At 31.3% G+C, this 26,530-nt stretch overlaps 1 protein-coding gene across 7 annotated transcripts in view; it reads left to right on the top strand.

Moving 5' to 3' along the window:
- Positions 1-26,530, top strand: part of LOC118200191 (trace amine-associated receptor 1-like) — a 138,064-nt gene that overhangs the window by 25,959 nt on the left and 85,575 nt on the right. Inside the window, exons 1-2 of one of the 7 annotated variants that reach the window (XM_085822577.1) lie at positions 7,935-8,172; positions 19,799-19,851. The exons of 3 other annotated variants lie outside the window; for them this stretch is intronic. The gene's annotated coding sequence lies outside the window, so the exon portion shown is untranslated. Of the gene's footprint in view, positions 1-7,934; positions 8,173-19,798; positions 19,852-21,407; positions 21,533-26,530 lie in introns of those variants that run through there. 3 more of the 7 variants (XM_085822575.1, XM_085822578.1, XM_085822579.1) reach the window with 3 other exon arrangements.

Genomic DNA, 26,530 nt, shown 5'->3' with positions numbered 1-26,530 from the left:
AAAAACATTTTAATCCTCAGCGCGCGAGACTGCCCATCGGAAATTCTAAAGATAGACTGTTTTTAAATGTTTTTAGTCCAAAGGAATAGCCAAAATGCTCTTGAACCGTGCATGTGTGTGTAAATGAAAAAACGCCCTTTAGGCGTAATATAAAATCTGAAAAGTTTTCAGATTTTTTTTGGCCGAAATGGGCGTTGGCAAAATTAGATTATGTTTTCAAATTTTAGTAACCATTCTGGATTAAAAAATTTCAGACTGCAACTGCAGTATGTTTAGTACATTCTCAGTTAACTGGTAAACTGCACTATTTATCAAATTAAACATACGAAAGTCTGGTATTCATTTAAAGAGTTTTTTCGCTGTTAATTTTTTCAGTTACTGAAATATGAATGAGGATTCTACATTTAAAATGAATAATAATAGATAAAGGAATTTAATTGTTTTTATCAATACCAAACTTAACACAAAATGTTCAAGAATTTTCATTTTAATGTGTTTAAAAATTGCAGTAACGACGCTTCGATATATTTCTTTTCTTTTCTTTTTTATTTTAAAGCTTTTATAATTGGTTGCTTTTATAGCAACCAATTACGTTTTTATAGCACGCAAGGTCAAAATGCTACTTTAAACATTAGGATTGATTTCTGCAAATGCTGTTTAGCAATGAAATTCATAATTTATTTAAAATTCTAGCGGTTGCAATGTGCTAAAGTGTTCTGACGTCCTGCTCCAAAATTTTTGTTAATGAACTGTTTATGTAATAGGAAATCCGTAACAACACAGGAATTCCCTGAAACAGAAACCCAATAGCTTACTTCCTGAGACTTGTAATCACATATACCGTTTGCCTTTAATGTGAGTTTGCTTGTAGATATCTACCAGATAATGGACATCTGCTTGAAAGAAAATAGTTATTCAAAACCACTTTTGAGAAGCAGATTATTTTTTTGTGCATAATATCATTTTCATAAAAATCCGAACTCAATTATTCGCCGCCCAGACGGTATAGTGGTTAGGGAAGCCTGCTGTGGCACCGAAGAGCTCGGGTTCGAAACACGGAGAAGGCATGGATGTTTGTAAATGTATATTGTCTTTGCGGCATGGGAGCGTTCTAAACATATACCGAGGCGAAAGTCTTGTCGAGAGGTCGTGGTAGGGGAAAAAGGGTTGGAGACCCTTGGGCCCATTCTCCTGGGGTGCTCTCCATCAAAATTGCAGGTGGAGCTGAGTGAAGTCGCACTGTCACCTGCATGACGGTTAAAGCTCTTACCAACGACAAGCGCAACCTTACTGTCCTTGCCACGATGAATTTGATGTTACTGTCAGACAAGTGATAGCACAACAACAATTCAATTATTCTGCATTCAAGCCAGTTAGATTGAAAATTTTCGAATCGAATTTAGTAGAATTAGCAGGCGAAGCTACTACATTTTTTGCAACGACCAGTGGGTCTATGGAGTAATAACTTAACTTTCATAACTAATCCGTCAACTTAGAGAGTTATAGAAACTATTGGCGGCTTTAGATACTTTCGACACCATTTTTAATATTTCATTTTCCTTTCATAGCATAATTAGAATAAATAAAATAAAATACATTTATATGTATTTTAATTTATTTTATGTTTTTGAAAATACAGGACTAAAATTTATTATAACGAATAGTCGAGGGAAAAAAAAAAAAAAAAAAAACGGTGTCAAACTAAATCGATCATTATAAATAGTAAAGAACAAAATGGAGAAATTCATAAATAGAAAATTGACATGAAAATTTGTTGCAATAAATCTTCATGATGGTTTTAAAGCAAATAGTATTATTTAAAGATACTCTTAATTCTTTTTTTCCCCTATAAAAAGTGCAAAATTGTGAAAGTTCTTTTACTTGGCAAATTGGATTAAATCCTATCGAATTACAGTCAATGCATAATTTTTCATCTACTTTTTAATGTTTTGTCTATACCTGCTTTGGGGATAATAGCTAGTTTTTCACCAATCTGACTTTAAAGTTAAAAAAATAGTCAGTTATTAAGAATTTAACAGAAGTTTGTAATCTTTTAAAAATAAAAATTTTAAATGTTCTGAAAATATTTAATACCAGTTTGAATATTAATCAGCTACAACTTCAGTTAAGTACTGGCAATTTTAAACTAAAAAAGATGGTAATTTTTAACAAATTAAACCTTTGACGACAGAAATTATTTTTGGCTTGTTACTGCAATAATTCATGAATGACACTTGATGTAATATAGTTAACCTGAGAGCAATCTATATCTCTCCTGAGAGTTATTATTTTTCACTTTTCGAAGAAATTGCTCTTGAGAAACTGGAAGCTTTTTGTTACTCCACGCAGATAAATATGCTTAAAATGTTTTATTTGTCATCGGAATTTTAACAGCATATTAAGCAGTGGAAGAAAGTGCGCATTTAAAAACGCCATATACGTTTTATTGAAATTTTGATGTTTGTCGATGGCAACAAATTTCATTAACATTTATACCTTTGATAAAATTAATAGGATAAATTTGAAACACCTTGGAATCTCGGCTACAGAGCTTCTGCGCATCTTTCTTACTGGCCTGTTATTGCCAATGAAAATTCTCTGAAACTGAATTAAAAGTCTGTAGCAAATGAGAGTTATTTTATACTTTACTTTTTCTTTCCTTAATTTTATTTAAAACATAAAGAACAAACATAATAAGATGGAAACAACGGGTATTTCTCTCTAAAAAGAGATGCGAAATATGGATAAGAAATCTGCTGTTTCTCATACAGCAAAGCTAGCGTAGAAGAATTTGTAATTTTTACAATTACTATTCAGTTTACATATTATAAATAAATACTTCTCACCATAACAACTTTTTTTTTTCAGTTCTGTTATCGTACTCTTTTTAAAAATGTTTATAGCATTGTTTGTATTCGTATACAAAATTTTATCCTTTGTAACTCTAGTAATACGTTACCAAAGTTGCACTACTGAGTTCATTTAAATAAAATTAATCATTTAAACCTGTGCGAAAAATTTTACCACTCTTCATTTTTAACTTACAATGGGAAGGAATATCTCAAAGATAGTATGTTTATAAAAGGTATACGATATAGAGCATATATAGAGAGATATAGGGTAGATATTTTAACTACTTAAAGGAGAGGATAGCAATGACTTAATAAAAGTAACAATGACTTAATAAAATAAAGTTTAAAGAAATGTCTAATTTTTCATAAGCCGCTTCTAGTATAATATGAACTACCCATTCTAGTTTTGGTTAACTGTGATGATTTATTTTTGAAAGAATCGGAGAATCTTCTTGTCTTTTTGGTTTTAAGAAGCTGATAAATTAAACGAAAAAAGATTGTTTTCTTTAACACTGCTTTCAGCAGTTCCAAAGAATAAAAAAGGTAAAGTTTCAGCAAATCCAAACTGCGGAAAAAAAATCAAACTTTATTTATCTCAAATTACGAGAAAAAAATAAATTCTTAAAAGAACCAGCTTCTCTAATTAGTATCTTTAACATATTACTAATTAAAGAAAACAGAAGTAGTTGCTATAGCGAAGAAAGTTTTGTAAGTACTAAATTTAAAGTGTAAATAATATTTTTTATTTCTGTTGTTATTGTTACCTAAATTAATATTAAATTAATATGTTTTTATGAATAATAAATATGAAACATAAATTATTAGGAAAATATAATGAAATAACAATTGGTCTTTTTATTTTCAAGAGAAAATGCATGCTAATATTTTTAGTCTTTTTTTTTTAAACCTTCACTTATCTGAGTTAGTAGAAGTCCCCCAACCCTTAAAAAAAGTGGGGGATCCCCTTTCCAAGACACAACACACACACACACACACACAAAAAAAAAAAAAAAAAAAAAAAAAAGATAATTTTTAAGGGCTCCACAAAAAATCATAGTTTTAATACTTTCCAATTCAGAAAAATTGAAAAAGACTTCTTATTGACGCAAAGTTGCATCTTTTAAAATTTATTCATTCTTTAGAAAGTTCAAATTTCTTAAAGAATAAAAACGTAAAAAGTTAATCTAACTAAACCTCGTGAAAATTAAATACAAATAGCCATTTTAGTTCAGTGGGAAAATATTTTGCCTGACCTTAAATTGGTTATATTAAAAGACTTTGGTATGAGCTTCTTCAAAGCTATTACAAGGTATTTCAAAAAATTATTTTCATTCCGTTTTTTAACACGATTTGTATAATGTGTATTTAGATTATTTAAATTTCACACATGGTTTTTGTTTCCTTCTGTAACTGACAATGAATTTTTTATTTTACTCTAGGCTTCTTGTTTTATTTTTAAATCTTACAAGTATACTTATCCTTTTAGTGCAGGAGTCGAATAATTTAAATTTCACACATGGTTTTTGTTTCCTTCTGTAACTGACAATGAATTTTTTATTTTACTCTAGGCTTCTTGTTTTATTTTTAAATCTTACAAGTATACTTATCCTTTTAGGCAGGAGTCGAATATTCTATTTTCACACATGGTTTTTTAGTGCAGGAGTCGAATAATTTAAATTTCACACATGGTTTTTGTTTCCTTCTGTAACTGACAATGAATTTTTTATTTTACTCTAGGCTTCTTGTTTTATTTTTAAATCTTACAAGTATACTTATCCTTTTAGTGCAGGAGTCGAATATTCTAATTTCGTTTTGAGTAAAGTTTAACGTAAGGAATTCAAATTTTCCTTTTAATTAAAATATAGAGGACGTTTACTCAATTTTAAAATGATTTCGAAATTAAATAATTATAATGGTTTGGAATACAAATTTCTGACAACTTCTTATACGAAATAAGAAGCATCGTCTGCTACTTTAAAATTTATTTTTTCTTTTCAAAATATCATATGTAAACAAGCTGTGGATTGAAGGCTATGTTTTTGAGCTTTCTGAAGAGAAATATTCCTAAAATTTATAAGCACAAAATAAGCAACATTATTAAATGGAAGGAAAATACCTTCAATCATTAATTATACATGGAAAGAAGACTCCAAAACGAATACCCGAAAAGGTGCGTGCTGTTTCTAAGACTTCTAAACTTAGTAATAAGAGAAAATATGTCAACGAAAGAAATCATTTGTCAAGTCTTTAAATATATTTCTAGCAACAATAAATAAATTAATAAACTAAGATTTACAAATTTAAAAAGCTAAAAAACATAATGTTCACCAGCTTTTGCCGACGCATGTGCCTCAACGTATAACAATTTGTAGAATCCTGTAGGAAAATTATTTAGCAGAAGATAAATGGATATAGAATGTGACCCTTGATGGAGCATGGAAAAAAAAAAAAAAAAAAAAAAAAAAATCGGAAACGAAGAGAAAAAGTATACAGACCTGGTTCCATCAATAATCAGTATCAGACCTGGTTCCATCAGAACGCTTCAATGAGGGGTTTATGATTATCACAGGATTCTCTTACAATGAGAAATTAAAAGTAAGAAAAGTGGGAAAAAGTGTTAAAATCGACTCAATGTACTATCAAGAGCAAGTTTTACTCCCGAAATTTACAGGTTTGACTTGGTTTATTTGTTTACGGCAAAGCATTCGAAGGCTATCTGCCTAATGGAAGGAATGCCTTCGTGGAGAACTTTCTAAGGGAAATTGGCTCGTATACACGTAATAACTGAGACAACTCATGCAGCCAGCCCTTTCGCGGGATTCGAGCCTCGGATTGAACTACCAGTACTCATAGACTTTACCGCTCAGCCTTTGGTGTGGCTTTGAAATTTACCGAATAAATTCCATTTCTTTATTCTAAAATGACAAAGAGTAAAACTGCTTCAGGGAAAAGAAAAAGTTGTACTTAGAAAAGTACCACAGCATTCCTTGAAAATATGAAGACTGATACAGGTATTGAATATATAACTTTTCAAAGTATTCTTAAGAAGTCCCCTGACGTTTCACTTAAGAATTATTGTGCATTTGGACTCTTGAAAACGCAACTTTCTAAACGCAAACACACCCTCATTGATGGAATCTGCAAAGAAGTGGAAGAGGAATGGAAATCAGTATCCTTGAAAATTTTACGAAAAGCCTTTCTATCACTAAAATCAAGATGCAGAGTTATAGTCGAGGTAAAAGCTATCATATTGAACATTTAAAAAGTACTTTTTATATTTCAAACATTAATTAAATGGCCCTGAAATCCTGTAAAAGTCATCTGTATCACTTTTCGTAGAATCGAAACTCAGTAGTTGAATTTTCCATTTAAAATGTGTTTTATGTATTATTATTTAGACAATAATAGGCAATGACAGAATAAAAGACTGTTTTTTCCAAAAAGGATTGTAAAATGTTTTCTTGACGTCTGTACGTACGTATGTGTCTTGCATAACTCAAAAATGAACAACCGTAGAACGTTAATATTTTGTATATGTGACTGTTATAATAACATGTAGTTGTGCACCTCTCTTTTTAATTGCAATCGGTTGCATCAATCGTATTATGAATTATTGGTTTATATATATATATATATATATATATTCCCACTCTGTTACCTGGCTGAGTGAACTTAATTTTTTTTATATGCTGGTAATATTTTTTTATATGTTGGTAAATTGTGCATTTAACGAACCGCCATTTGTTTACATTTGAAACTCAGTAGAAATGCGAATTAAGTCAATTTTTGCACCTTCAATGCCTTTTTGCGGAGTTGGGCCCAAAACTCGTTGCCTTCTTGCCCGCTGGCCAAATTGGTTGTTTTTGCGCAGAGACTCTAATTTTAATCGTAAAAACATGTTTTTTAATTGTTTTAGATGCATTTGATGTTTTATGTTTTTCTGTATTTTACATTTTAATGAAGATGTTTTGAGTTTTTATATATTTTTGCTTCGTCACGAAGAACTGAATTAATTGAATGAGAAATACTTGTACATCTCTAATGAAATTCGAGGAAATAAGTTTAAATGAAATACAGCAAAAATGTGTATAATTTAACAGGCCATAAAAGGAAACCATGTGGTGTTCACATGAGATTTATTAAAAATGAATCGTGTATAATTAGAAGAGTTAGAGAGAAATTCCGTTGTTGTGGTATATAATATATGGCATTAAAATCAGGTTTTTGTAATTCACACTAATGACATAAATATCAATAAAATTATAAGGTATGTCTCCCACGTTCTTAGAGTGCCTTCGTGGTGTAGTGGTTCTGTACGTTGGGCCGGTGTTCCAGAGGTCCGTGGTTCGATTCCCGACGAAGGCGGTTATTAATTTTTCATCTCGTCTGCTTCCGAAAAATACCTCATGTCTCTACAAAATAATTAATGTTTACCAAATTTAACATTTTTAAACAAGGTGTATAGAAACTGTGGCACATGAACAACCAAATAGCACAGTAAACATCTCATTGATACAGAAAATTATCTGAGTATTCTTAAGAACAATTAAGAAGCACATAATTTTTTTATTGCTCCCAACGCATTGATGAGGAATGTATGGCTATAATTTGTAAGACAACTGAAAGAATCTACGAGTGCGAATCAATGTTCTTTGTAAAACAAATATAACAGTTCCAGATCTTTTAGATGTTGAGTTAGATAAGATGTTATCTTTTAGATGTTATCAGAAGTTTAAATAAGTTTTAAGGATACAAAAATATTATTGTGTGAAACGTTGTGAGCATAACTGTATAAAGAAGATTGAAAAAGGAATTTTCAAGATATTTTTACCCACTTTATATAGAAAATTAGATTGCACGCTTAAATAGTTTCTCATGCGAAAATTTTCTGTAGGTAATATTTCATGCAACTGAAATGCTGGAATTTCTAAATACGAAATCTGGGCTACAGTTCGGGCTGACGCAAAAAAGAACGGACGTTTTTAGACTAGCAGTGAATCATACTAGCAGAAAGTCGGAAAGTAGTTTGAGAAAAGGAACTAAAAAACGTGAAATTCTTCACTCAACGTTTATGCCGCTTAACAGTTTAGACTACGTGTTTAACAGCAGAAGCCAGACTTAAACAAATATATTTTCGTCACTGACTATAATCCAGAGACAAATTTAGAAACTTATGTTCATAGTTCACTCAGATTCGGAAAACTAAACATAAAGATAGCCAGCTCCTGATGAAGTCTTTCTTATTTAGTGGCAATAACCTTGGACGAACACGCCCAGTCATTTCCGAAGGACGAATTTTTTTTCGGAAACAGTTACAGCTGTAAGTTCCTATACTGTAGCATATGATTCTTTATTTTTCCTCGTTTTATGTTCATTGTTCTTAATTTTATATTATACATTGATTTTTGCGGTGGCTAGTATCAACAAAACGTGCAACATTTTGTATATACAATGCATAAAATGTGTCCTCGTAACCGCGGCTAATATATTGTAAAATCTATTGGGCTTTATTTCACTATATATTAAAATTAAATTGAATAGCATATTTTATTTCCAATTCAATAGTTCAGCTACTCTGAGATTTTAAACGATTCCAATGAAAAATTGTAAATTTGCTTGCATCAAAAGAAATCTTAATTTCTCAAGTTAACAAAGTAGCTCCTAAACCTTAACCTGCATCTTTTTCACATATAAAATTCTTCTAAAAACCTACTACAAGAAAAGCTTGATAGCACTGGCTCTTTATAACATTCGTAACGTAATACCGCGATACGTTTTTTAACTTAACTTTTTATTTAAAGGCATTCTAAAGGTATTTAAAATAACTCATTTATTTATTAGTGGTATTTAATATTCTTCCTCGGAATAGACTTAGCATTATTTAGACGCAAAACGCAATGAAAAATACTTAGTTTTGGAATAATGGTTGAATTTTATCGTTGAAAGTTTGAAAGTTTCTTATGCCTACAAAACTTTTTTGCGTCAGTGTACACCGTATTTACAAAAGTCCTTACTTGGCCTACATTTTGGCAACTGTTAGTCCTAAACATATGCTTCAAAATTGCAAAAATGTTTTAAATGATGATGTTTCAGCATTTTTAAATTCAAAGAAAAAAATTTTATAAAATGTCCTTATATTTAAGAACATTTTATACTCGTTAAAGTATAAAATGTTTCTCCCAGAAAACAAAAACTGACCGAGATATTTAATTTTAAAAAAACTGCGACTTTTGACGCCACTTTCAATTTGCATTTGAAAAGTCGAATAATAAACTATTCAAAGTTGGTTGCTTTTTCATTAAATTCCAATCAATCGTATTCTTTTGTGATTTACTAATGTCTTTAACTTTTAAATTTGTTACATTTAGTACGCCGAAAGAATTTTTAGAATTTTTTAAGTTTTCTTAGTCTAAAAATACGTTATTAATATTCTCATGAAGTTTTGACGGTATTTTCTGAAAAAAAAAAAAAAAAAAAAAAAAAAAAAATTTTCTGAAAAAGAAATTTGTTTTTTGACAAAATATGATTTTGCAATTAAATTTTAATTTATTAAAAATACATAAACGATACTAATTATAATAACGTAAAGGAAAATTACGAATTAAAAATGTAGCCAACAGAAATTTCTGTTCGCTAAATTTTTAATTCGTTTCAAAGCAACATTCAACATGAATATGGGCAATGGTGGCGAACCTTTCTGGGGCCGCGTGCCCCAAACTTTTTTTTGGGGGGGTAAGCGTGCCCCAAACCTCTTTGATTAAATCCCCATCGGAGAGTGGATTACCATGTTTTACCAGGCAGAGTGAAGTTTGAAAGCTGGCCGTTGTTAGACGCTTTGTTTCAGAAAGATAATTGCAAAAACCAACTTTCTAGTAATTATAATTTCTCAATTTCCCTTTAATAAAAACCTTCCGTTCAGTCTCATCAAGTTTGGAAACAATCTTGTGGTTGTTGTTAAAGGCTAGGCTCAGCCTTAGGCCCTATGCCAGTGGCATTATGCGATAAGTAAGTAACGTTCAAGAACAGACTAAAAATTTAAATTACATAGTATCATTTGATTGTGATTATTGATTAAGGAAGTAATATTTTAAGCGCGTGCCGGCTTATGAGGTTCTGAGTGCCAACTGTGGCACGCATGCCATAGGTTCGCCATCACTGATATAAGGTAAAGTTGTAAGGATCTTAACTTTTACTAACGTTTATTTTATTTTAAATCTCTACTATCACTTCTTATTTTCTACTTTCGGCCAGAATTAAAAGCGTTAACTTATTTATGCAAAATTTGTCTGGCGAACGCCAAGTACTTAAGTTGTGGCTTTTTGCCAAGCGAGAGAGCGGAAGGAGTTAGTCGAAGCAGGCCGCTTACCTTAGAGTTTTACTCAGTTGCTGGTTGCCTTCCAGGCCAGAGATTTAATCCTCTTGATAATTTTAAACGTATTGTAGTGTTAACAGTTCTCTGTACTACATACGGCTTCCTGTTAATATAAGGCCAATCTTCCACGTTTATTATTCCAAATTTAAGTTAGAGTTTAGTTATAGTTTTATATTCTTACGTTCAGACCACAAGTAGTTGGTCTCTGTATTCCGAAGTACGGAAATTATTGTAAAGAGTGAAAAATAAAGGGTTTTGTATACCCTTCTTGTGTATCTTGTCTACTTCCCACAGTTATTGAACATAGCTTTAGTAAGCTCCCTGTTCCGAGTCAGGTCCCTGCATGTTCCCAAAGAAAGTAAGACGGAACATTGAACCTGATAAAGTCTAAGAAAAAGTACAAATAAACAGGAATTACAAGACGTAAGCTAGTTTGCTTGTCTAGGAATAGTTTGTTTTTGAACTGGGCAGCTGTGCAACCAGCCAAATAAGTAATGACTGATTGAAGAAAAGTAAAGATTAAAAGTACCAGTTCTACAGAGTCTTTCAGAACTATCGTTCAGAAATGTACATGGAGTTCCTGAACACGATAAAAGGCAGTAATCATTTAGGAACATAGGATCGCATGAGCAACCCCGACGATTTAAAACAAGAAAGCTGCAAAGCAGTTCTTGCTTATGCTTCGATACTCGGATCTGTCCCCTACTAATTTCCTTTTTTTTGACGCTACATAAAAAGCCTAGTGTACGAAATCCATACTGAATCGGGCATTGACTTAGTGGTACGCATCGTTGCTGCAGGTGGTGTTGTTCGTGATACATCCTGCATTTTTGCAAACCGATTGATCGTCGATTGATGCGTCGTCTTTGCGAGGGGTGTATTGTATCTGTAGGCTGCAACTTCGAACACGTGCTTTAACAATTTCATTTTAAACATTACTTACTCTTCCTTGCCTTATAAATCTACATTATGAGTGACCCATCTTATATGTTTCGTTTTTGTCTTTGTCTGCATGTAGGGCGTCGAGGTTGCGCGTGCGACCCGTTGTTCTTATGTGATTATTAAATGTTATTACGTTCTTAAACGACATGGACATTTCTGAACAATAGTTTTGAAACACTCGGTATAGAATAAACCAGGAACACCAGGATACAGAAGCTGCACCATCTGTCGGCCGACCAAACTAAATTTACAGATTGTATCGAAGTGGGAAATTTTTCCTCCTTACCCCAATCACATAGTCTAGCATACGAGCATCACAGCAGCAAGGATCCAACCTTAATCGTTCAATCTTCTGCTCATTCAACAGCATTCCCGAGCATGAGCTCAGTCCATATCTCTGTGTTTCCAAGCATCATCCTATTTACATCAAATATATAATTTAAAAATATTCGTAGGCGGTTGAAAATTGATTCGAGGGCCGCCATTTTGAGACCACTGCTTAAGAACATGAATTCTACAAGATTTTGTGAATAAAATCTCAATTTTGAAAAATACTTTATTGATCAATATTTTTCACAATAATCTGCATAGAAATGCAAACGCTAACTCCCAGAACTCATTTCTTTCAATGGTAGCTTCGAAATCCCCTAAAACCACCTTTCTACATAGAACTAACAATAAAATTCTAGAATTAAAAAACTTTTGAAAAAGTTCGGATATGATAAAAATTAAATTCACTTTTAACATGGGAAACCCTAAAATGGGAATCGAACGTTCCTGGCATGCTTCCAACATGAGCGCTTGGAGAAACTCAGGCATTCTGTCGCTCAGTAAAGTGAATCCTTTCGTGGACAAATAGCGAGTATCTATTTTTGGCATGCTACCAACAACAGCTCATCGTGAACTATAAAAGAGCTACAACTCCGTTTTCTGGAATCAACTATTCATTCGTTCAACGAAGTAAATCGGTTTTTGAATCAGTTCCGGAGTGTATTGTGCAACTGTAGTATAGGACCTCTATCCTAATACAGTTCAAATCTTCCTTTGCTGCAGCCATGTAATCTGTAGACGGTTTCGTGAAAAAGGCCTTTATACGAGACGACCAGCTAATTTATATAGCTTTCCTCCTTCATCACCGGAGAGAATATGTGCATTGGACAACTCTGCATACCAACTGGAGATAATAAAGATTTGATAATGGAGATTTGTTTCTGTACGGCCTTATGCTATTGGTGAAAATTTTCTTTTGCAGAACCGTAGAGTTATACTACACAGAGCTGGTGTGATAGAAAAGCATGTTTGGTGGGAACAATAATGTACCTGGAATGGCCGTCTCGTTCTTCGGACTTGAATCCAATTGAGCACGTTCTTTTAAGGAAATGCATTCTTCGTCCGTTTCCTAGGAATCTTAACGCACTTGAAAGAAATTATAAGGACAATAAGAGTCATTCGCTTCTGAACTCATAGATATCATCTAGCCTCAACAGTCGCTGAATGCATTGCATTGCTGTTTGGGAGAAGTTACACTCTATACTGAAAATGCTTTTTCCTGTTCCAAATTGATTTGTAAAATTTGCTACGTTTAATCCTGAATTAACTAGGAAATATTTTATTTTTTATAACCATTGCGTTTTTATTATTCTACAATTTACTGTCTGTTATATAACTTACTAAGTTTTATGAAGCTATACTGTTAAGTAAGTTATTTTCTCCTTAATCTTTAGAAACCAGCGTAGGAAACAGCGTTAGGTCTAAGCTTTGACTGGGGAAAAAAAAAAAAAAAAAAAAAAAAAAAAAAAACATAGGAACTTCCTTATTCTTGTCACTCCGCTTTCAGCTGCTGCGTTGTTGAAGTTGATTGCTAAATTCTGATGATTTCTAATTGACAAACTCGAATAGGACCTTGATTCTGACCATTTTCACCGACATTCTGACCATTTCATGACAGTAATAGCAATTATGGGAGAAAATAAATGCGATTTTTAAGGGTAATAAATTGCCTCTCTAGTCTCTTGTCATTCATTACTTTCGAAATATATTAAAATCTTTTTGGTGAACAGGTAGCCTGCCTAGAGTTTTCGTGGTTTTCCCCGACATAAATGCGAATCGTTTTCTTAGAAAACCTCCATGGTGGTATTATTAAAGGCAGATAGCTCTCGTTTGCTTTGCCTTTCTCTTTTCACGTTTTTATTTAATATGCTCCACCTACTCTTTTTCTTCCTTAGTGTAGATTGCGCAAATAATAAATATTTGGTTAAGAAGGAAAGAATTGTATTTCGCAGAACGGATATTGACGAGACGTGGTTGTTGTGAGAGTCTTCATCGAATCAAATAAGCTTTAGGCTGAATTCCGTTCTCTGTTAGTCTTAAACAAGGAATACTAACACTAAACCTTTTTTTGATTTGAAGAAGCATAGAATATTCTGATGATTAATATAGGAAGTATATTCAGTGTTATTCGACAGTTTTTCAAGGTTGTTTCCTTTTCACTGATGACTAACATAAGGATCAGTTCCGTTATAATGACAATGAAAGGTAGGCTTATTTTCAAACGGAAGAAACGTAATTACGATAAAATTCTCATTAACCGAATTAAAAGGGTGCTGTGACATTTCGGATAAAAGCAGAGCTATTTTTGGAAATTAAAAATAGCAATAACTACGAGTAACATGATTAAGCCAAAGACTCTGAAGCAATGTTGCTACATACCTATATAATTTTAAAAATATTGAATAATCACTTCCTTGTACGAAGCAAAGGAAGTATTGTAATTCCGAAAAATTTCGGGCATCACATATCAACGAAAATATGCATCTCGACCACTTTATATGACATCCATGCATACGGACAGAATAAAGAATATGATTCTTTTTTCCAGAACGGATTGCAAAATGAATCGGAAACGATTATTTTCGTGACGTCTGTACGTACGTATGTATGTATGTTCGTACGTATCTCGCATAACTCAAAAATGAGTTTCCGAAAGAGCGTTTAAATTTTGTATATGGAACTGGCTATAACATGTAGTTGTGTTTTTCGTTCCAATTGATCGCATCAAACGTATATAAATATATACACATGTATATATGCATATATTTGAATTTAACAAATATTCTCTCATTCATATAAAGCTAATTTAAATTTTAAATTATGAAAATTCATTTGTATACAAATAAAAGATTAATTATTGCTGCGAACTAATTTGCAATATCATTCAAATTCAGAAAGCATATGTAAATTAAGTGCAAGTATCTAAAACACGAACAAATATTTAATAATCCAAAAAATTAATCCTAAAAATTTTAAAGAAATTTCTTAAGGCTAAATTAATTTGCATGAAGTGAATAATTGTTGAGCAGGCAGGTGACAAATCTTTTCAAGGAAGTTGCTACCAAACCTAACTCTTCAATTACTCAAGTCGTGTTTCGTCATCCATATAGGTATGGGTAAAGAATTATTTAAAACCAAAAGTAGTGAATTGTTTACATAAGAAATTTAACTATAAAAGAATTTCGAGAAATTTGGTAAGCAAATCGACTAGGAAGCAAAATTATTAATTAAAAGAACATTGCTAAAGTAATTAAGAGTATAAATTCAAAGTAATTTAGAAAGTAATAATTCAAAGTAATAATTCAAAGTAATTTAGAATGTAATAAATTCAAAGTAATTTTAGTTGCCTATACTGGCACTTCCCTGACACGAGTCATGCATGTAAACCAAAATCAACTAAATGAATACAATCTATAAAAATAATACAAAAAAGGCAAGTAGATAGTAAGTTTGAATTTAACTTACCTTGTAACTACATATTTTTGTACGCGGGGGAGTGGAGTAGCATTTGATAAACAAAGTGAGGTTCAAGAGTTTGTTTCTGCTAACTCTGTAAATAGAAGACTTTTATACTATGTAAAGTGGAGCTTATGTTATGGAGTGTTAAGCTGCTATCTGCGTGATCTATTAAAAAAAGTAGCTGCAAACTCTAAAGTAATGTAAAATGAAAAATGCTTGTTATGTGTGAGAAAAATGTTGCTAAAGTAAGTGCAATAGGATTTTAAAAATGTAAGTAATGAGCGAAATATGATGAGTGAAAAATGATGTTAATATTCCTGTAAATGTTTCCAGATTTTGAAAGAAAAATTAAAAAAAAATTTGAAATAAAGTTCGAAAATTTTTTAAATTAAATTTAAATTTAAATTAAATTTAATTATATATATATTCCCACTCCATTACCCGGCTTGGCGAGCTCAGGTTTTATTCTATTATATTGACAAATTGTGCATTTTTTGCTTTAAAAGTGATTGGATTATGTTGTTCTTATGTTCTGGTTAAGTTTTTGTGGCTTTTCAGTTAACCTACATGCAATAGTCATAGAATTATTAATAGTTATATAATTATTATTTAAAAGTTTAAGGGGTAATAGGTATAATAAGGCCACCATTTGTTTAAATTTGAACTCTTAAGTCAGTTGGTTCACCGACTTCAGTGTCCTTTTGCCCAGTGGGATAAAAAGTTATCGTTCAGTTTAATGCACCAAAACTGTCTTTCTGCTCGTTGGATTAATTTTTTGTGTTCCCTTGGAAATTGTAGTTTCAGCTGCAATTTGTTTTAACTGTATTTAATGATTTAGGTTATTCTGTATTTTATAATTTTTAATGCTTTGAGTTTTTAAAGTTATTTTTGCCCTGCCGCCGAGTGAGAACTGAGTTCATTGAATGAGAAATATATCGCTAATGAAATTCGAGGAAATTTGTTTAAATGACGTACAGCAAAAACGTGTAGAATTTCATAAGCCATACAAGGAAGTCATGTGGTGTCTACATCAGATATTTTTTAAGTTGCATTCCTCGCAGTAGTTACACATAGTTGTGTTACATCATGTTTAATATGCAGTTGTCATAAAAACTGTTTGTTGGACAGAGATTTCATGATTCATTACGTTTGCGTACATTGTACAGATTTAATTTGTTTCTGTTATAAAATATGTCTTGTCCTATAAAAAATGACACTTGAAATGAGAAAATTAATTTATAAAATGAAAATAATTTACTGAGGTTTCAAATGTCAAGTTCTGGGATGAGCATCCTTATCACCTAGCGAGTGTTGTTTAGGTATATGATACATATGATCTTTTTTATTCATCCTTCACTCGGATTAGGAAACATCTAATTATTAGATTAGCCAATCAAAGTTCCATAGAATCTTTATTTTGAAACTGTAATTGCTAAGTGGTTTAAAAGCAATAAGCATGTAGTCGCCTCCCTGGCCTGTAATCTTATTTTTCTGTCAAATCTTTGCTTTCTTAAGGCATTTTATGTTACATTATACAATGGATACAACAGTTTTATGTTATTTAAATTATTTACATATATATACAAAATTTGTAATAGTATTGTTAGCGAGATGGTGATTAGTCCTTAAGAATGCATTCGTTCGCCGTCGCGAATGCGCAAATGCATGAAACAATTTGGGCACGTTGAATCAGAATTACCCATGTCCATGCGCAGTCCTCTAAGTCAGTGACGTCATAATTGTTTTTGCTGACAGAATAGGTTAAAACACAGGTTTGAAGGGTATATGCGTCGCTTTGCGGTTAAGTACGTGGTTCCCAAGCGAGAAATTTTGGGTTCGAATCCTAACATTTTAAAGTTCATAGAAAAGTTATTATTAAAATAACTAACGAAATCAATTAAAAAATGAATAAATGTTAAATAATTAGTTGATCCACTAAAAATAATTACAGATAAAATAACTAAAAATACTAAAGGGAAATTGAATGATACCCTCTCAAACACGTGGCTCAAAATATCATTGCTACAGAAACGTAAAAATCATCGTTACCACAGAAATAGAACTTTGTAGATATATTGTTATTGTTACAAAAGAATAAAACTATCTTTCATGACATAATTCAAACACGTCTACGTCACTTCCTGGCAGATCCCAAACGGCGATATCATATATGTTTATCACATGATTCCATGAGAGGGCGGCCAGGCTCCTTTTTCTGTGAGGTCACTTCCGTCGGCTGAAGCCCACCGCTTACTACTTGTGAACATAACTATTTCTCACATTGAATTGTTCTAAATGCACAAGATGGCGTTATGTTATTCTTACGAAGTCTCCCGAAATGATCTTTCTTTTCTTGATACCTTCAGGCATTTTTTTCTGTGAGGATTCCTCTAAAGAACAAGAAGTTAGATAGAGATTTGTCCCACCATCTTATTCCATTGTTAGTGTAGAGCTGCTATGAATGTGTAGCATACGTGGCATGGCTTTTGGCGTATTTACGTTTAAGGCAGGTGTTTGATACAATATTTCTTTCGTAATCAGTTGGTATCCTTATATTGTATTTTAAAGGGAATCCATTTAAAATAGATTAAAATATGCTCTTTTTCTATGAAACACTCTGCATATAATGTGCATTGTTAGAAGCCTCACATTTTTTTGTTTTTCGCATTTCTTGTACCCTGTTTTCCTTGTTTATTGATTTGTTGACAGTTTTACAATTCCAAAGGCCTCGAATCTGAGGGATTTTGAATTTTAATTGTTTTTTACTACTGAAATCCTGAGGCTCTTTTCTCAAACTGTCCCTTCTTCCTAATTGATTTAAAAATGGCTTATATAAAGAGAATTTAATTAAAAAATGTGATATCTTGATTTTATTGAATTTAGCATTCCTAATAGGTATAAAGTAGTTACCATAATACGCTCATCATTCATTCTTTCGTTGGCTATCCTGTTAAAAAGTTTGCAGAAAATTCTCACTTACCTGCGGCTATATAGCTTTCACCAAAGACAAGCTAAGAAACGCAAAAGAAAACGCTTTACTGTGCTAATTAACTTCGGTTAAAAATTTAAGTCCAACGTCTGGATGCTATAATTTTATTCAGATACGCAGCTGACGTTAAAAAAATCTACATATAATGAGATTTAACAATTTCCCCATATAATATGACTTACATTTGCAGTTTTCGAGGTACGTTATGTTTCATGTACTACACATAAACAAATCTCCCCAGTTTTAAAAACTGCTTGTCCAGAAATTTATTGCAAATCTTGTGGAAGAAGGTCTATAGTCGCATTGATTAGCGAATTCCAATCTGAAGTCTGTTGTCATTTCATTGTTGTATTAGAAGATCTTTAATTTATCTTACTCTGATAATACACGGCATAAAAGTGGGACAGATTGAGAGATTAAAAAAATATGTCTACTTTTGAGTAAATTTTAGTTATTATTTTGTTTTAACAATAATTTGACGTAATTTGTATTTAATAAAATATATTTTAAATGATTTTTATATTTATTTTATTTTAATAATATACATGTTTGCATGCAATACTTTTGCCAACTGATAACTCTAATATAAAGATTTGTATTCTTATTGTACCTACTTTTAGGAATAAAACCTGATAAAATTTTTAGGAATAAAACTTAATTTAAAATAAATTTAATAGAAACAGATATTATTATTTAATTCAAGATGCAAAGAATAAAGATTTTGAAAGCTTAAAAAAGTTCTAAAAAATGCTATAAGGCTAAAAGTCATATTTGTGTTTCTTTATGCCAATAAGCTATGAATTTAATTAAGATATATCACAAAAACTTCATTTGTTATAGGATTCATTTCTGTTTATACTGTTTCAGTAAATTTGATTTCTCTGTTTGCTTGGTTTAAATCTTGGAATCATTTTTGACTGTCTTCTACTCAACCAATTTTCTTAAAAGTTTGCTCACACGTTTGCGATGATAGCGCAGTATTGCATAGGGATTTTTCCGAAATTCGCCATAGATTTTTGTATTTTTATTTATTAAATGTTCATTCAGGTTTGAATTTTTCTCACATATCCTTTCTCAAGATTAAGTTAAACATCGCAATTTAGATCTTTGCGCCATCGAATTAGATGCAAAAGTCATCTATTAGACGAAATTATTTGGGAATGTATAACTTAATTTATTAAACTTTGGCGATTTTTCGAAAATTCATCGATTGCTTTTAATTACGGTCTTCGGCTGTTAAAATGATGGATTTTAAATCAAAAGCTTTACTAATTCATTGCTAATGGCATCATGAACTCAAGTGATAATGATCAAGTATCTAAATAAACAGGAATTTAAATAGATTGGAGGTTATATTACGTCACCGAATAGACCGGAAGACCTTGAAAGAGAGGTGACGCTGCTTATTTCATTTCTGGGGTAATTAGAAGAATCGTTTTCTTACGGACAGAAGTAATGACATTTTTGCGTTAATTTTCCTCATTCTTGAATGAAAAGTGTGAAATGAAATCCTCTAAATTTGTTTAAATTACAAAATTTTAACAAATTGCATCAGAAAAATTAATTTTTAGCTATCATACAGCATAGAAATGACATAATTAAGAATGATTACCTTCGATTCGCATAAATTTCTTTTTAACAAATTCTATTTAAAATTCGTCCTGTTAGCATGTGACAGTTATCTTTTAAGTTTTTCTAACAGATTAGTTAATTTCTAGCCCATTCGTTAACTCGTCACGCCACTCGCTCAGATCAGATGCTTACGGAAGGCGTAGTTTGAAAATAAAATATGATGCAAATCTTAACCGTGAACCTGTTAGAGCTTATTCCGTAATTCTTCTACTTTCATTGCAGAAGTCGCTTGCCAGAGGCTGTGAAAATGCTACCGCGAAGGTTTGGTTGAGTTGGTAAGTGTTAAGAAAGTTAACTTTCCATTCCAACCAAAATATGTATATATTTCAGTAAGGATTTGTTCTAATCACATCGCAGCCTTACGCAAGCAGCTCAATACTGTAAAGTTTTATAAAAACATCCTGATTTTAGTTTTTATTATATTAACTTTATAATAACCATAAGTCGTGATTTATGAAATTGATTTTGAGTTCTATCTTGTATTTAATAGTTAAATAGAACCATAGTCTCGCCAAACATTGGACCAAAATTCTACGGATAGCCGTAAGGGATTGGGACAAGAAGTTCTGATTTATTTTGCCCATAGAAGTTATAAGCAAATCCATATTTTTATTTTTAGTTATGTATAACTAAGTATATTGTGAAAGGTAAATAGTTTACTTTTAGAATAACTAACCACTTGCGCGGTCAGCCGCCGAAAATAATTATCGTAAAAAAAAAAAAAAGAAAACATAATTAATTTAATGAATTCAGCTAGTGTAATTTCATAAAATATTTAATATTTCTAATTAGTCATCACATGATTTAAGTGCATTTTATTTAAATCAGTCAGATTAGAAAATAGAAAATGTATTCTTCAGTACTCCATTTATTGATTTTAAATCGCTTGGTTTGTTGTTAAATAACAGACAGATTAAATTTGAAAATGAAATATCTTACTTTTTAATAACTGGCAAAACGTTGGTGCGAAGAGTATAGAAATATTTTATTTCTGGCAGTGGCTATACGTTCCTTTTAAATTACAGAGTTTGTTGATTATATTACATTTTGTCGAATGGCAACAGTCTGGCGCGCTGGGGATAAAAATATTTCATTTCAAACAGTGTTGTCTCTACTCGCTTTTAAATTGCTGAGTTTGTTAATCAAAAATTCATTAAATTGGTACAAAATACGAAATAAATCAAGATCAAATTTGAAATTCGAAATTGAATTTCAAATTGGTCTTCGACGAATTGGTCTACGATTGAATTGGTCTTCGATGTGTACGTGTTCATGTGGTATTCAGACTTTAAAAGGTAGTTTCGATTTTCCACAATGTGAGGAACATAGATACATATAGATTCTTCATTATTCAACACTGTAGGTTAATTAAAAACATGTAACTTCAGTTTTTTAACATACTTTATTCATATAACTGTACTTAAATGAAATTAAATGCGTTCATTTTCTTTATAAAGATAGCAGGTTTGCTGAATATTTACTCCAGGGATTATTAATATTTTACAATGTTAATGTTTCTGAAATATCCTCAATCCGTAAAACAAATTACTCTTCCTTCCTGGAACGTGTGAGCAATTTATAACAGTATCTTCTGCAGAAAATATACAGCCTTATTATAGTAGAAACTCACTCATTAAAGTTTAAATATAGTTGTTCTATTTGGTATGCATTCCCACATTCTGAAGCTATTCTTTAATCCTTTAATTAGAAGCATTGTCTGATAAGTCGTATTATGTCATAGGCGTGGAGTGAGTTAAAGTTCATTATGCATAATGCAAAACCTCATTTTCAAGAGTGTTTCCCGAGAAACAGTTAAGTCGATAACGCAGAAGGCAATTACAAAGATGTAACTAGTCGCTAACCATTTTGTTGTTTGGTGCAGGACTAGACTTGTGTTCAATGCGAAAAGTGTATTTCTTTAATTTGAGTTCAAGTGTGGAAACAGTTTCTTGTTTGGTAAGTTGAAATCAGTTTTGAAAATTTAAGAAAGTTGATTATTTTATTTATTGATTGATTTTTTGTTGCTCATTTTGATGAGGCAATAGTTAAATTGCTTGCAATAAAAATGCTTTCTGAAACTGAGATTAAATACCCAAAACAGTTAGAATTTCGATAAAAACATACATTGAAATTTAACGCATAGTATTTGCTGTAATTGAATATCATAGTCTGGAGGGATAAATCAGGTTTGCATACATGTACCAGCTTCCAAATCTCTGTAAAGCTAAATCGTAAAGCAAATTTGTAAGCAAGTCAGTATTGTAAAGCAAGCTTGTAAAACAAATTAGTCCAAAGGGGCAATTTGCCCTGAAGGACTATTAATTTCATATCGGCATTTTGCGTTGAAAACTTTAAAAGGCTGTATCACTTTTCAAATCGTTGCCAACATATATTATCGCCCTGTGTTACATTTAAAGAAATTAAATAATGAAGATTCTGCATAAATGTAAGTATGTTTCTCGCATTGTGATAAAACAACGGTACTAAAGCCATCAAAATTTGAATAACGTAATCTTCCATAGAATATGAGCATGTGGAAGCCCTAATTTGAATTTGAAATTTGTTTTATTATCGATTTCAGATTTTGTAACACTTCAACGAATTTTTGATTAACAAACTCAAGGATTTCAAAGCGAGCAATGGCAACGCTGTACAGAAAAAACATTTTTATCTCCAGTGCTCGAGACTGTGTATCGGAAATGCTAAAGATACGCTCTTTTTAAAATTAATTTACGATATTGCTGTTGAACGGAATTTTATAGTTTGAGTACGTAGAGCATGATATTTAATAGATAAAGGTAAGACACAAAAACGTTAAAAAAACGCCCATTTGGACGTAATTTAAAATCTGAAACCTTTCAGATTTTTTTGTCTTTTTTACAATTTTTGCTGTATGCACTGGATTATATTAATAAAGCAAACTTGTTTGTTTTCTAAAGTTTTGACTTTCAGATTTCGTATTAAAACACGAAAGACTTCGAATTCTACAAATCTAACTTTACTGAAATATAAACCACGGAATATTGTAAAATTTTTTCCTGTTTCCAAGTTAAAATATTTAATGCTGCCTCACAACAAAAATACCTTTACCATTATGTAAATAAAAAAGTAAATAATATCCACTATAGACATCTAATAATAATAAATACTTACCATGCAATAAAAATAGAAATAAACATAATAATAATAATTAAAAATCGAAAAAAAATTCTGAAAGGTTTCATATTTTAAATTACGTCTAAAGGGGCGTTTTTCAACGTTTTGTGTATTACCTTTGTTTATTAAATATCATGTTCTTCGCACTTAAACCATAAAGTTCAGTTCAACAGCAATATCGCAAAGTAATTTTAAAATGAGCCTATCTCTAGAATTTTCGATACACAGTTCCGCGCGCTGGAGATAAAAAGGGTATTCACCCCCCGTAGAGTGTTGCCATTACTCGCTTTTAAATTGTTAAAGTTTTGAAGAATATGAAATAGATATTAAAACAAATTCCAAATTCCAAATTTGGGTTCCCAGATGCCCATATTCGGGTGGAGACGTACGTTATTCAGAATTGGATGGCTCTAGGTACCGTTATTTTATCACAATGCGAGAAACATACATACATTTATGCAGATTATTCATTATTTAATTCCTTTAAATATAATACAGGGCTCTAATATTTGGTGGTAACAATTTGAAAGGGATTCGTCGTTTAAATCAACTCAAAATGCCAAAACGAAATTAATACCTCTTCTGGGAAAATTGCTCCTTTGGGCAAATAATATCCACTGCTGCCATCTGATAAAAACAATTCTTTAAATTAAAAAAAAGGGGAAAAAGGTCATAGATGACTGTAATCTATATGTTAAAGCAAAATTTTATAATTAATGTTAGTTTTTATTTTAATGTAGACAGCAGTGAAGATAAAATGGTGCTAGAAATTCTATATCCAAGGTACATTATGCTAGCTGCTTAGAGGGATCTTTTGTTAAGTGTAATAATAACTGAAATTTAATTAGCGAAATCTTCAAAGTATCACCAAGAAATATGCACTATTAATTTACGTTGTGGATTATGTACGATTAAATTACGTTGTAGATTACGTTCAGTTAAATTACGTTATGGATATAATATTCCTAAATATTGTTACATCAATCTGTTATGGCTGCTGTTATCCGGCACATTTTTATTTGTCTTAGGTATTTCCCATAGACATAGATATAGTAATACTAATAGATGGAGCACACAAATCTCTCCAATATTGATTCCATAAATGTTGGTGGCATCAGTCACGAGAGTGAAGAAGAAGTACTCTGATATGTGCTTAATCTGCAATTTATGTTAATTGTAATAAATAATTCATTATTAAATTCCTACTATCAGCTCACACTTTCGCTATATCTCGTTCAAATTTTCAATCGTTAATAAAATACTTTTTATTCATCCACTTAAGTTCAAATGAATTTTTTTAAACTTGTAGTGGATGACACTTGAATACAGTTTTTTCACATATTAAAGCCAATTCCTACTTTAAAAAAATTGACTTAAAAAAAAAAAAAAATTGACTTTAAATTTTTTTTATATTACTTACTAAAATAAATTTTTTTTTGTTGAAAGGTCAACAAAGAAATTGACAGTAGGAATTAAACATTTTTTTTATATTACTTGTTTTGAATTACTGCACATGAAACAGTGAAACCTTATTTTATATGCTATTTTAGTAGTTTCCTCCTGTTGAAGTTGAGTTTCTTTTGTGAAAATTTGATAATTTATGAAAAATATTAATGACATTTTATACAACTTTTTCTTTCATTCTGAGTCAAATATTTAATGTTGTAAATATTATGCTGGATATATTATAATTTCAAACAGATGTGCACATTAGTAAATTGAAATAAATAGATAGTTTCTAATTATCTGCTCTCCGGTTTCAACATTCGGTAGAACTGCTCTGTTTTACATGTATTTTTGAGTGTACATTATGAGTATAAAGTTAGGAAGTTAAGAAGTTGATGTTAAGAATTAGTTATTTTCTGTCTCAACTCCATGGTATTCACAAGATGACAGACAACCCCAGTGTACCGTACGTGTGTCTTAGTGCATGCTTTATATTTAACTAAACAGTATCTACCGCTGTAAAAATATAAATATACGATACATAGTTTTTAATTTGCTTTCGCATAAAATTCCTTTTCTTTTAAAAATGGATATTTTTAATTATTTATTAACAGAATAAAAATTATAAGACTTAAAGTTAGCCTAACAGATATTTATCGCCAGTCATTAAGTCGCCATTGAGTTGAAACTTTTTCGTGGAAGCGAGAATAATCACAGAGTGCCAATAAAGGTATAACTTTTATTTGAAGCTTTTGTAAATCTAGAATTTTGCCTAAAATTATTTTATTTTTTACATAGATATTTCTTATTCAGTGTTTATTAAATTATTATTACTGTGTATCTTTTTCATGTTTCGGTAATTTTAATCCAGTAACATAGAAATAGGCCTTAAAAACCTCTTGGTATCATTAATTCTAAGCTTTAACACAAGAATATATATTGTATGACAATTACTATAACCTCTAGTTGCGAGTCTCATGGCTGTTGGCAACTTTCTGGCTGGAATCAGGATTTATGGTAAAATGCGCGATCTGTTATTATTATTATATCTATGCTCATAGACATTTTTTGTACTCTGATATTAATTTTCATCATTTTACGCATTAACTAAGTTATACTTTTTTTTGACAGGGCTTGGTTTGATACTCAGTCCGGTTAATCGGGAGTCAGCCAAACAGTTTTTAAATAATTCCCTTTGTTACGGAAAAATACAGGATAAAAGATGTGAATAAAGAACGACGAACAATTTTGGGGATGAATTAAAGATCATATGCCGTATGCATTGGTAGCAACTTCCTATTTTGATTGAACCATGTTGTATTTGCAGTATGAAAGGGAATATTTTGCAAGTATTAATGATAAAAATTATCTGAAGTGCTAAGAAACAGGAGTTACAAATATCTTCCAATAAACTTAGTTTTCCCTTCTCAGAAGTATAATTAAATTTTGCCACTTTTCTGTAATACGACTATCAGGTTCAATGTTCCTTCTAACCTTCTTCGGGAACATACAAGGACCTGACTCGGAACAGAGAGCTTACTAAAGCTATGTTCACTAATTGTGGTAAGTAGACAGGATACAGACGAAGGGTATACAAAACCCTTTATTTTTCTCTATATACAATAACTTCCGTACTTCGGAATACACTGACCCGCTACTTGGGGTCTAACGTAAAAGTATGAAAATAAAACTAAACTCTAATTTAACTTTAAAATAATAAACGTGGAAGATTGGCCTTATATTAACAGGAAGCGTATGTAGTACAGAGACTGTGAACACTACAATACGTTTAAATTTATCAAGAGGATTAAAACCTCTGGCCTGGAAGGCAAACAGCAACTAAGTAACTTCTAAGGTAAGCGGCCTGCTTTGACTCACTGCTTCCTCTCTCTCGCTTGGCAAAAGGCCACAACTTAAATACTTGGCGTTCGCCAGACAAACTTTGCATAAAAACCTTAACGCTTATAATTCTGGCCGGAAGTAGAAAATAAGAAGTGATAGTAAAGATTTAAAATAAAATAAACGTTAGTCAAACTTAAGATCCTTACATACTTCCCGCCAGAGTTAATTAGTTTGAAACTGAGGTCTAAAACGACCTTGTTGAAAACTTTTAGCTCTAGAATCTAAGGCGAGGCCAATCTTTTACAAATATTTTTCGCTAGAAACTAGACATTTAAAAGAAAGAAATTTGTTTTTTTACAATAGCAGCTCCCAGGATACACACTTTTTTTTCCATCTGTACTGCATCTAAACAGGAGCTTTTATTCAATTCTGGTTCCTTCCAGAGATCTGGAAGGAAAACTAGTTTAATGAAATGTTACACAATGAAATGGCAAGTAACATATACAATTA

The sequence above is a fragment of the Stegodyphus dumicola genome, chromosome 8 (genome assembly GCF_044657685.1).
Source record: "Stegodyphus dumicola isolate Sdum_Otavi_A_Nest chromosome 8, ASM4465768v1".
In the NCBI taxonomy this organism is placed as follows: domain Eukaryota; kingdom Metazoa; phylum Arthropoda; class Arachnida; order Araneae; family Eresidae; genus Stegodyphus; species Stegodyphus dumicola.
Note: the sequence above shows the minus strand (reverse complement) of the source record. Positions and strands in the feature narration are given on the sequence as shown.